Source organism: Microcaecilia unicolor, chromosome 9, assembly GCF_901765095.1.
Source record: "Microcaecilia unicolor chromosome 9, aMicUni1.1, whole genome shotgun sequence".
Classification (NCBI taxonomy): Eukaryota; Metazoa; Chordata; class Amphibia; order Gymnophiona; family Siphonopidae; genus Microcaecilia; species Microcaecilia unicolor.
In genome coordinates, this window is record NC_044039.1 from 50,493,981 (window position 1) to 50,507,049 (window position 13,069).

General features: G+C 45.4%; 1 protein-coding gene across 3 annotated transcripts in view; it reads left to right on the top strand.

Moving 5' to 3' along the window:
* The window catches only part of TEAD4 (TEA domain transcription factor 4), a 346,867-nt gene that overhangs the window by 106,111 nt on the left and 227,687 nt on the right, over positions 1-13,069 (top strand). The gene's annotated exons all lie outside the window — the stretch shown is intronic.

The window sequence follows — 13,069 nt, forward strand, 5'->3', positions numbered from 1 at the left end:
CAGTTCTATCAGTACTCTAGGATGAATACCATCCGGTCCAGGAGATTTGCTACTCTTCAGTTTGCTGAACTGCCCCATTATGTCCTCCAGGTTTACCGTGAAGTCAGTAAGTTCCTCCGACTCGTCCGCTTGAAATACCATTTCCGACAACGGTATCCCACCCAAATCTTCCTCGGTGAAGACCGAAGCAAAGAATTCATTCAGTCTCTCCGCTACGTCTTTGTCTTCCTTGATCACCCCTTTTACCCCTTGGTCATCCAGCGGCCCAACTGATTCTTTTGTTGGCTTCCTGCTTTTAATATACCGAAAAAAAATTTTACTATGTTTTTTTGCCTCTAATGCTATCTTTTATTCGTAATCCCTCTTGGCCTTCTTTATCTGCGCCTTGCATTTGCATTGACACTCCTTATGCTGCTTCTTGTTATTTTCAGATGGTTCCATCCATTTTCTGAAGGCGTTTCTTTTAGCCCTAATAGCTTCCTTCACCTCACTTTTCAACCAGGCCGGCTGTCTTTTGGACTTCCGTCTTTCTTTTCTAATTTGCGGAATATGTATGGCCTGGGCCTCCAGGATGGTATTTTTGAACAGCGTCCACACCTGTTGTACAGTTTTTACTCTCTCAGTTGCCCCCCTAAGTTTTTTTTTTACCGTTCTTCTCATTTTATCATAGTCTCCTTTTTTAAAGTTAAACGCTAACGTATTTGACTTTCTGTGTACAGTTACTTCAAGGTCGATATCAAAACTGATCCATCGAGCCCAGCATCCTGTTTCCAACAGTGGTCAATCCAGGTCACAAATACCTGCCAAGATCCCCAAAATGTACAAAACATTTTATACTGCTTATCCCAGAAATAGTGGATTTCCCCCAAGTCCATTTAATAACGGTCTATGGACTTTTCCTTTAGGAAGCCGTCCAAACCTTTTTAAAACTCCGCTAAGCTAACCGCCTTTAGCACATTCTCTGGCAACGATTTCCAGAGTTTAATTACACGTTGAGTGAAGAAAACTTTTCTCCGATTCGTTTTAAATTTACTACATTGTAGCTTCATCGCATGTCCCCTAGTCCTAGTATTTTTGGAAAGCGTGAACAGATGCTTCACATCTAGCCGTTCAACTCCACTCATTATTTTATAGACCTCTATCACATCTCCCCTCAGCTGCCGTTTCTCCAAGCTGAAGAGCCCTAGCCACTTTAGCCTTTCCTCATAGGGAAGTCGTCCCATCCCCTTTATCATTTTCGTCGCCCTTCTCTGCACCTTTTCTAATTCCACTATATCTTTTTTGAGATGCGGCAACCAGAATTGAACACAATATTCGAGTTGCGGTCGCACCATGGAGCGATACAAAGGCATTATAACATCCTCATTTTTGTTTTTCATTCCTTTCCTAATAATACCTAAAATTCTATTTGCTTTCTTAGCCGCAGCAGCACACTGAGCAGAAGGTTTCAACGTATCATCAACGACGACACCTAGATCCCTTTCTTGGTCTGTGACTCCTAACGTGGAACCTTGCATGACGTAGCTATAATTCAGGTTCCTCTTTCCCACATGCATCACTTTGCACTTGCTCACATTAAACGTCATCTGCCATTTAGACGCCCAGTCTCCCAGTCTTGTAGGGTCCTCTTGTAATTTTTCACAATCCTCCTGCTATTAAACGACTTTGAATAACTTTGTGTCATCAGCAAATTTAATTACCTCACTAGTTACTCCTATCTCTAGGTCATTTATAAATATGTTAAAAAGCAGCGGTCCCAGCTCAGACCCCTGGGGAACCCCACTAACTACCCTTCTCCATTGAGAATACTGACCATTTAACCCTACTCTCTGTTTTCTATCTTTTAACTAGTTTTTAATCCACAATAGAACACTTCCTCCTATCCCATGACTCTCCAATTTCCTCTGGAGTCTTTCATGAGGTACTTTGTCAAACGCCTTCTGAAAATCCAGATACACAATATCAACTGGCTCCCCTTTATCCACATGTTTGTTCACCCCTTCAAAGAAATGTAGTAGATTGGTGAGGCAAGATTTCCCTTCACTAAATCCATGTTGACTTTCCAGCTTATAATTGAAAAAGAAAAACGCCTATATTGCGACCCAAATCGGGAGATAGACGTTTATCTCACAAAAACGAATAAATCGGTATAATGGAAAGGCGATTTTGGACGTTTTCAACTGCACTCCATCGCGGAAGCGTACAAAGTTGACGGGGGGCGTGTCGGAGGCATGACAAAGGTGGAACTGGGGCGTGGTTATCGGCCGAGGAGAGATGGGCGCCTTTCACCGATAATGGAAAAAAAGTATGCGTTTGTAGCTAGAATGTAGAGCACTTTTCCTGGACCCTGTTTTTTCACGAATAAGGCCCCAAAAAGTGCCCTAAATGACCAGATTACCACCCGAGGGAATCGGGGATGACCTCCCCTGACTCCCCCAGTGGTCACTAACCCCCTCCCACCACAAAAAAATGATGTTTCACAACTTTTAGTTTTCACCCTCAAATGTCATACCCACCTTCCTGGCAGCAGTATGCAGGTCCCTGGAGCAGTTGTTAGGGGATGCAGTGGACTTCAGGCAGGTGGACCCAGGCCCATCCCCCCCTACCTGTTACAATTGTGCTGCTTAATGCTTAGTCATCCAACCCCCCCAAACCCACTGTACCCACATGTAGGTGCCCCCCTTCACCCCTTAGGGCTATAGTAATGGTGTAGACTTGTGGGCAGTGGGTTTTGAGGGGGATTTGGGGGGCTCAACACACAAGGGAAGGGTGCTATGCACCTGGGAGCTCTTTTACCTTTTTTTTTGTTTTTGTAAAAGTGCCCCCTAGGGTGCCCGGTTGGTGTCCTGGCATGTGAGGGGGACCAGTGCACTACGACTCCTGGCCCCTCCCATGAACAAATGCCTTGGATTTATTCGTTTTTGAGCTGGGCGCTTTCATTTTCCATTATCGCTGACAAACAAAAACGCCCAGCTCACAAATTGTCGAATAAAACATGGACGTCTATTTTTTTCAAAAATACGGTTCGTTCCGCCCCTTCACGGACCCGTTCTCGGAGATAAACACCCATGGAGATAGACGTTTTCGTTCGATTATGCCCCTCTTTGTCTCATTAATCCATGCTTTTGAATATGCTCTGTAATTTTGTACTTAATAATAGTCTCTACCATTTTGCCCGGCACCGACGTCAGACTCGCTGGTCTATAATTTCCCGGATCTCCTCTGGAACCTTTTTGAAAAATCGGCATTACATTGGCCACCCTCCAATCTTCCGGTACCACGCTTGATTTTAAGGATAAATTACATATTTATAACAATAGCTCCGCAAGTTCATTTTTCAGTTCTATCAGTACTCTGGGATGAATACCATCCGGTCCAGGAGATTTGCTACTCTTCAGTTTGTAGAACTGCCCCATTACATCCTCCAGGTTTACAGAGAATTCATTTAGTTTCTCCGACTCGTCAGCTTCGAATTCCATTTCTGGCACCGGTATCCCACCTAAATCTTCCTCGGTGAGGACCGAAGCAAAGAATTCATTTAATCTCTCCGCTACGGCTTTGTCTTCCCTGATCGCCCCTTTTACTCCTCGGTCATCTAGCGGTCCAACCGATTCTTGTGCCGGCTTCCTGCTTTTAATATACCTAAAAAAATTTGTACTATGTGTTTTTGCCTCCAACGCAATCTTTTTTTCGAAGTCCTTCTTAGCTTTCCTTATCAGCGCTTTGCATTTGACTTGACATTCCTTATGCCGTTTCTTATTATTTTCAGTCGGTTGCTTCTTCCATTTTCTGAAGGATTTTCTTTTAGCTCTAATAGCTTCCTTCACCTCACTATTTAACCACGCCGGCTGTTGTTTGGTCTTCTGTCCTCCTTTTTTAATATGCGGAATATATTTGGCCTGGGCTTCCAGGATGGTGTTTTTGAACAGCATCCATGCCTGATGTAAATTTTTGACCCTCGCAGTCGCTCCTCTAAGTTCTCTTTTCACCGTTCTTCTCATTTTATCATAGTCTCCTTTTTTAAAGTTAAACACTAACGTATTTGATTTCCTATGTATACTTACTTCAAAGCTAATATCAAATCCGATGATATTATGATCACTGTTATCAAGCAGCCCCAGCACCATTACCTCCCGCACCAGATCATGCGCTCCACTAAGGACTAGGTCTAGAATTTTTCCTTCTCTTGTCGGTTCCTGTACCAGCTGCTCCATAAAGCTGTTCTTGATTTCATCAAGGAATTTTACTTCCCTAGCGTGTCCCAATGTTACATTTACCCAGGACAGCTCAACATAGGCTGGGAAGTCAGGTAGATTTGGGTAAATCGAGTTGTGGTGGCTGTTCTCTCTGTGTCACCCTCTCTTCCTCTTAATTGTGACAATGGGGGGGGGGGGCTCTTTAATGCACTCCCATGTGTAGAACAGGTTCTCAGATCGGAGGAGGGGGTAAGAAGGCATACCAGACTACATGCTGAAAGGCTGGTTATCAAGGGCTATGTCACAGAACAGTTAGTGGACAAGTCTGGGGCCACTCAGCTCGATGGGTGGAGGGCCCCTGTATCTATCATGTTTAGGCACCTTCTCCCCCCCCCCCCCCTGCCTAGGCCCATCACCATCCCTTCTCAATTTCTGCTTTCCACACCTCTGTGTTCCCCTGACTATGCCCTCTTCCTTCTCTGTGGCTGTGTCACACCCTGGCCTCTGAGGTTCACCAGAAAATTAAGCAAACATAGTCCTCTTTGGAACTTTATTTGTCCAATACAGTATATGTATTATTTCCTCTGAGAAATGCATAAAGTCTCTAAGGGCCCCTTGTACTAAGCAGCTGTAAAAGGGGCCCTTTGGTGGTATCAGCATGTGTATTTGCTGCGTGCTGAGGCCCCCCTTTTACTGCCACCCAGAAAAAGGAAATTGTGGACAGGGGACGGAAATGACCATGCAGTAAATGAAACACTTGTTGTGCATCCATTTCCAGAGGGAACCCTTACTGCCACCTATTTAGGAGGTGGTAAGGGCTCCCACTCTACCCCAGCAGTAACCACCAGGTAAGCCCTCACCACAGAACCCCCCCCCCCCCTAAAATCTGACATGCCAGAAATGGTACACGTTGGGGGCAAGTACTACTGCTGGGCTTCTGCCAGATTGGCGCAGTGCAAAGCGTCAGTACGGGTACCGCCATTTTGTAAAAGGGGCCCTAATTATGTTATTTTCTTTTTTATCTTCTTCCCTTAAGTTAAATGACAGTTTGTTTATATTTCTGTTATTCATTTATGATTTGTAATATACTTAATACTCTCAATAAAAATTTTGAGCTACCTAAAACCTCAGTAAAGCACTTGCCGCACGGCCATTGGGGAGGGGGCCATTGGGGAGGGGGGAACCCTTACTGCCACCTGTTGAGGTGCTGTAAGGGCTCCCATGCTAACCTGTTTTTGTGGCGCTGGATTGAGGTGGGAAGTACTGCCTGGCTGCTGCGTTATCCCAGCGATACTTTTTAGCGAGTGGTTAGCCTGTGTTGGGCTAAGAGCCCTGCATACTAAGCCACACTGTAGGTGTGCTAGCGTTTTTAGTGCGTGCTAAAAATTCCTATGGGTGTCTCTAGCATTAGCAAGTGCTAATTTTTAGTGTGCGTTAAAAAAGCTATTGCACCTTAGTAAACAGGGCCCTAAAAATGTTGTTCCATGAGATTCGTTTAAGGTTTATTAAAATTTACTAACTCTGCCTTTATCATAAAGCAAATCAGTGCAGGGTACAATAAAATAAAAATAGGAAAGCAAAGTATAATCATATAGGATAGATTAGCATACACCTAAGAGTTTCATACATTAAACACTCTGTGACTGCCAGCTGTAGGCACATCTATTCAGGAAGCTCCGTGGAAGCGGATATGAAGAAGAAAAACAAAGCTATTGATTAGGAAACCTTCAAAAGCCAGATTGAAAAAGTAGGTTTTAAGTCTGATCTTAAACTGTCAAAAAGAGGTTTCTGATCTAAGAGAAATTGGCATCAAATCCCATAAAAAGGGGGCAGTGAAATTGAAGGCACACCTTTGAGTAGACTCCCAATAAGCATCGGACTGATTTGGCAGTAGAGAATGACATGGGGGCCCGCAGTAACTGCGGGGATGAGGATAGGGCGGGGACAGATCCCACGGAGCTGGGGACGGGGACAGAGCCTACGAGGATGGGGACAAACTTTGTCCCTGTATCATTTCTACTTTGAAGCCTGTTAATGAACTGTACTTTTGAGTGATAAGTACATAAGTATTGCCATACTGGGAAAGAGCAAAGGTCCATCAAGCCCAGCATCCTGTTTCCAACAGTGGCCAATCCAGGTCACAAATACCTGGCGAGATCCCAAAAAAGTACAAAACATTCTATACTACTTATCCCAGAAATAGTGGATTTTCCCCAAGTCCATTTAATAACGGTCTATGGACTTTTCCTTTAGGAAGCCGTCCAAACCTTTTTAAAACTCAGCTAAGCTAACCGCCTTTACCACATTCTCTGGCAACGAATTCCAGAGTTTAATTACACGTTGAGTGAAGAAAACTTTTCTCCGATTCGTTTTAAATTTACTACATTGTAGCTTCATCACATGCCCCCTAGTCCTAGTATTTTTGGAAAGCGTAAACAGACGCTTCACATCTACCCGTTCAACTCCACTCATTATTTTATAGACCTCTATCATGTCTCCCCTCAGCCGCCTTTTCTCCAAGCTGAAGAGCCCTAGCCGCTTTAGCCTTTCCTCATAGGGAAGTTGTCCCATCCCCTTTATCATTTTTGTTGCCCTTCTCTGTACCTTTTCTAATTCCACTATATCTTTTTTGAGATGCAGCGACCAGAATTGAACACAATATTCGAGTTGCGGTCGTACCATGGAGCGATACAAAGGCATTATAACATCCTCATTTTTGTTTTCCATTCCTGGAGGAGTAGCCTAGTGATTAGTGCAGCATACTCTGATCCTGGGGAACTGGGTTCAATTCCCACTGCAGCTCCTTGTGACTCTGGGCAAGTCACTTAACCCTCCATTGCCCCAGGTACGAATAAGTAACTGTATATACTATGTAAACCACTTTGAATGTAGCTACAAAAAAAATGCACAGAAAGGTGGTATATCAAGCCCCATTCCCTTGCCCTTTCCTAATAATACCTAACATTCTATTTGCTTTCTTAGCGGCAGCAGCACACTGAGCAAAAGGTTTCAACGTATCATCAAGGACAACACCTACAGTGGTGGAAATAAGTATTTGATCCCTTGCTGATTTTGTAAGTTTGCCCACTGACAAAGACATGAGCAGCCCATAATTGAAGGGTAGGTTATTGGTAACAGTGAGAGATAGCACATCACAAATTAAATCCGGAAAATCACATTGTGGAAAGTATATGAATTTATTTGCATTCTGCAGAGGGAAATAAGTATTTGATCCCCCACCAACCAGTAAGAGATCTGGCCCCTATAGACCAGGTAGATGCTCCAAATCAACTCGTTACCTGCATGACAGACAGCTGTCGGCAATGGTCACCTGTATGAAAGACACCTGTCCACAGACTCAGTGAATCAGTCAGACTCTAACCTCTACAAAATGGCCAAGAGCAAGGAGCTGTCTAAGGATGTCAGGGACAAGATCATACACCTGCACAAGGCTGGAATGGGCTACAAAACCATCAGTAAGACGCTGGGCGAGAAGGAGACAACTGTTGGTGCCATAGTAAGAAAATGGAAGAAGTACAAAATGACTGTCAATCGACAAAGATCTGGGGCTCCACGCAAAATCTCACCTCGTGGGGTATCCTTGATCATGAGGAAGGTTAGAAATCAGCCTACAACTACAAGGGGGGAACTTGTCAATGATCTCAAGGCAGCTGGGACCACTGTCACCACGAAAACCATTGGTAACACATTACGACATAACGGATTGCAATCCTGCAGTGCCCGCAAGGTCCCCCTGCTCCGGAAGGCACATGTGACGGCCCGTCTGAAGTTTGCCAGTGAACACCTGGATGATGCCGAGAGTGATTGGGAGAAGGTGCTGTGGTCAGATGAGACAAAAATTGAGCTCTTTGGCATGAACTCAACTCGCCGTGTTTGGAGGAAGAGAAATGCTGCCTATGACCCAAAGAACACCGTCCCCACTGTCAAGCATGGAGGTGGAAATGTTATGTTTTGGGGGTGTTTCTCTGCTAAGGGCACAGGACTACTTCACCGCATCAATGGGAGAATGGATGGGGCCATGTACCGTACAATTCTGAGTGACAACCTCCTTCCCTCCGCCAGGGCCTTAAAAATGGGTCGTGGCTGGGTCTTCCAGCACGACAATGACCCAAAACATACAGCCAAGGCAACAAAGGAGTGGCTCAGGAAGAAGCACATTAGGGTCATGGAGTGGCCTAGCCAGTCACCAGACCTTAATCCCATTGAAAACTTATGGAGGGAGCTGAAGCTGCGAGTTGCCAAGCGACAGCCCAGAACTCTTAATGATTTAGAGATGATCTGCAAAGAGGAGTGGACCAAAATTCCTCCTGACATGTGTGCAAACCTCATCATCAACTACAGAAGACGTCTGACCGCTGTGCTTGCCAACAAGGGTTTTGCCACCAAGTATTAGGTCTTGTTTGCCAGAGGGATTAAATACTTATTTCCCTCTGCAGAATGCAAATAAATTCATATACTTTCCACAATGTGATTTTCCGGATTTAATTTGTGATGTGCTATCTCTCACTGTTACCAATAACCTACCCTTCAATTATGGGCTGCTCATGTCTTTGTCAGTGGGCAAACTTACAAAATCAGCAAGGGATCAAATACTTATTTCCACCACTGTAGATCCCTTTCTTGGTCTGTGACTCCTAACGTGGAACCTTGCATGACGTAGCTATAATTTCGGGTTCCTCTTTCCCACATGCATCACTTTGCAGTTGCTCACATTAAATGTCATCTGCCATTTAGACGCCCAGTCTCCCAGTCTCGATGCAGACAACAATATTTTGATTTTTTGGAAGAACAAGCAAACATGCTGGCCACAACTAGCAAAATTTGCATGGGGGATTCTGTCAGTGGTGTGCTGGTAAATTTTTAACAACAGGCTCTCTCCCCAGTCCACCTCGGTGCCCCCCCGTCCACCTCTGCGCCCCCCAAAATTGCAGAGCTGGCTATAGCCAGGGGGGGGGGGGGGGGCAATGCATTACTCTCTCCAGGAAAAAAAAATTAAATGATCCCAGGTTCCAATCTAATTCATGTTTAATGTGGGATAAAATGCCATCAATAAGTAAATAAATATAAACTTTTAATGTTGAGCACCTGATTCTCAAAGGGAACATATTCCAAACACTATAATGAAAATAAAATGATTTTTTTCTACCTTTGTTGTCTGGTGACTGTTTTTCTTATCATGCTGGCCCAGTATCCGATTCTGCTGCTATCTGTCCTCTTAACTCCGTTTCCAGGGCTTCCTTTCCATTTATTTCTTTCCTTTCCTCCTTTCTTCTTCATTTCTGGTCCTCAGCTTCTGCCTATTTTCTTCATCCACGTGCAGTTTTTCTCCTCTCTTCCTTTTCCCTTATCTTATCTCCTTCCTCACTCTTCCCTCCCCTCCATCCATGTCCAGCATTTATTCTCTCTCCCTCCTCTCCCCCTGCCCTCCATCCACCCGCCAGCAGTGACCCTCCTCTCCCCTGCCCAGCATGCACCCATACCCAGCGACCCTTCTCTCCCATGCCCTCCATCCACCCATGGCCAGCGACCCTTCTCTCCCCTGCCCTCCATCCACCCATGTCCAGCAGCTCCCTTCTCTCCCCTGCCACCCCCTCCCGACTTGTTTCACAAATTCTCCTGCTTCCTCCCTCCCTCCCGATCCGGTCCCTCACCGACCCTACCTTGGCCATCAAATTCTTTGGGGCAGGCAGTGTTGCCTGCCCGCTGCCATCGCTGACTTTCCTCCGCTGCCCGATCGCGCTTTAAAATGGCCGCAGAGACTTACAGAAGTCTCGTGAGGCTGCCTCTGGAAGTCTCGGCGGCCATTTTTAAAGCGCAAACAGGTGGCGGAGGAAAGTCAGCGATAGCAGCGGGCAGGCAACACTGCCTGCCCCGAAGAATTCGATAGTCAACGTAAGATCTGTGAGGGACCGGATCCGGAGGGCGGAGGGAGGGAGAGCCGGCTCGCCCTTTCCAACAACCAGCTCGCAAGTCCGGCCAAAATTTAACAACCGGATCTTGCGAGCCGGAGCGAGCCAGCTCCAGTACACCACTGGATTCTGTACATCCTGCTACCAGCACATCTTCTAAGAAGACATCTTCTATTGTAGGAAGGACTGTGGAAGACAGGAGAGCTAGACTGAATTCTGAGATTGTTGATGACGACTTACTCATCCACAGATTAAAAACAAATCGTAACAGTGTTTCTAGGGTATATAAAACAGGTTGTATTTTGTACCCCTGGACATTTTAACAGGGTGGATTAGAATTCCTTGGGGTAGTAGAAATCAGCTATTGTTGGGCTTGGAAGGGTAGAGGGTGGTGATGAGGAGGGTTATTATAGCTGCTCGCTGTTATTATTGTTTTCTATTTGTAATTTATACACAATAGTTGCACAGCATATTCCTTTTTATACTTTAATAAAAAGATTTAAATATAAAATCATAATTGTTCGAGGCTTCTGCAGATGAGGACAGAACCCATAGGAATGGAGCGGAGATGGGACGGGGACAGAACCTGCAGGGATGTGGCAGGGGGACGGAAACAAGGCCTGCGGGGATGATGCGGGCACGGAGACAGGACCTGCGGGGATGGGGTGGGAATGGAGACAGACCCCACAGGGGCAGGGATGGGGACAAACTTTGTCCCCGTGTCATTCTCTATTTGGCAGAACCATCCTGTGGTCATTAAATGAATGGCAGGCATGTGTAGGCATATATGAAACTGTTAACGTAGCCAGACTATCTGGAGTTGAGATTTCTCTAGGTCCTTGTTCCACCCCTCTATCCACAGTTCTAGGTGGTAAACAGTATACTTTAGACATATGGGGGAGGCTTGTATTAGGCCTATTTCAGTATCTTTCTGTCAGCAGTTAGGTGAAACCTATGTTGTAGTAAAAAGCTTTTGAATCAGGATTTTTATGATGTTTATCTGTTCTGACCCTAATCAACTGCATCTAAAACTGAAGTGGAGAAAAATGCATCAAAGTATATATAAGGTTCCAGCAATAAAACCTTGATCAGAACAAACAGAAATATACTCTAAAGAGGTACTTCAAGTTTGCCACCTTTTGTCTTGGCTAAATGAATATGCCTCCTGTTTATCAGATGTACAGCAGTCAAATGTAATGTTATAGACCTCAAAAAAGCTACTTTTCCTCTTGGACTTACATTTCAGTCAGAATCAACTTTTATTGGGTACAACACCATGAGCCCTTATTTGCAAATATATGGCACATCCCCCTATTCTTAAAGTTCCTTCCAATTCATTTGGGCTATCACAGTCATGGTCCTTGTCCAGATGGTACAAGTTTTATGACTCCATCCAGAATCTAGTTGCTGTGGACCCTAAGTTTGAATTTTGACCACTAGGTGTCACTATTGAGTAAAGGATGAGGCTAGCCTGAGAATCAAACCCAGGGTTTTTGCATGGCAGTACACTGCACATGCCACTGAACTACCACACCAGCTCTAGAAGCTAACTGGTAATATAACAACTGTTTCATGTAGCTAGGTTTCAGTGTATACCAATGAAATCCTTGTTTTCATTGTCCAGCTCCATGCTGATGGGCTTATCAGGAAGTTTTAGTTCTGCTGCAGGTATAGGGGCTGGCTATAAAGTCATTTAGGTATATAGAATATTATGTCCCCCCCCCCCAATTCTTGAGCTGATTGGCTGATGCGGCACGATCTACATAGAAAGAGTAAACTTATCTAAAAATAATAACTAACAATCATTCTTCATGTTTCAAATCACACAAAGGAAGAAAGTAAAACTACAAATGAGAGAGGATGTTTGGTATGTCCACTAAAGTAGGGCCGCCGAGAGATTGAGCCAGGCCTGGGGCGGGGCCGCTGCCGCCCTCCAATCGCCACCGCCACTGATCGCCACCGCTTGCCCGGATCATTGCCACTCCTGCCCCCTCCCCCTAGGATTGCTGCTGCTGCAACTGAGGTACCTTGGGGCTGGTGGGGATCCCGAGGCCCCGCCAGCGGAAGAATCCAGTGCTGCTCTTCACTCCATGCCTGCCTTGCCCCTGCAGCTGCTTTTTTCTCTTGTTACGCATGCTCAGCTTCAACACCGAGCATTTGCCTGAGGGGGAAAAGCAGCCGCTCAGCACAGTGGTAGAAGCGAGTGAAGAGCAGCGCTGGGGGGGGGGGGGGGGGCGGCACCGGAGTTTTCTCTCTCTTGCACCTGTTGAGACCTGATCACTCAAGGCCCATCAGGAGCAGGAGAGAGAGAGAGAGAGAGACCCCGGCGCCAGCCCCCCCATGGAGGCGGGCCTGGGAAATTTTGCCCCCCCCCCTCTCAGCGGCCCTGTTTAAAAGCAAGTACCTGGTATGGGGGCAGTTCTGTAACATAGTGCCTCCAATTAGGCACCCCGATACCATGGAGTAGGAGCATATTCTGTAACAACCCCTGGGTGTCCATTGGTCGTTATAGAATACAAGCGTAACTCAGTATCGGTGTACCCAATTCTTATGCACTCTTATGCAGCAATAGAGGTGGCATGAGTTCAGTTACCTAAATGCAGTTAGAATGCACATCACATACAGTATTCTAAAAGTTACTCATGTAATTGGGAGCGGTGCCCATGCTTTTCCCACATATATGCCCCCTTGCGGTTATGCAGTATGCCACCTACACATGCCCTTATAGAATAGCGCTTAGGGCACTTACGCATGTAAATACTCATTTTCTCTGTATTTATGAGCACCAGGGGCCCATAATAGGCACTTAGTTATACAGTAGAATTGCCCTTTACATGTTTGGAAAAAAAGATAGGGAAACAGCTTTGTCCTGAAATATGGGTTTCTTCCAAGCCAGGTAAATTATTACTTAATATTAGGTTGAGGAAAGCAAAGTATTGATTT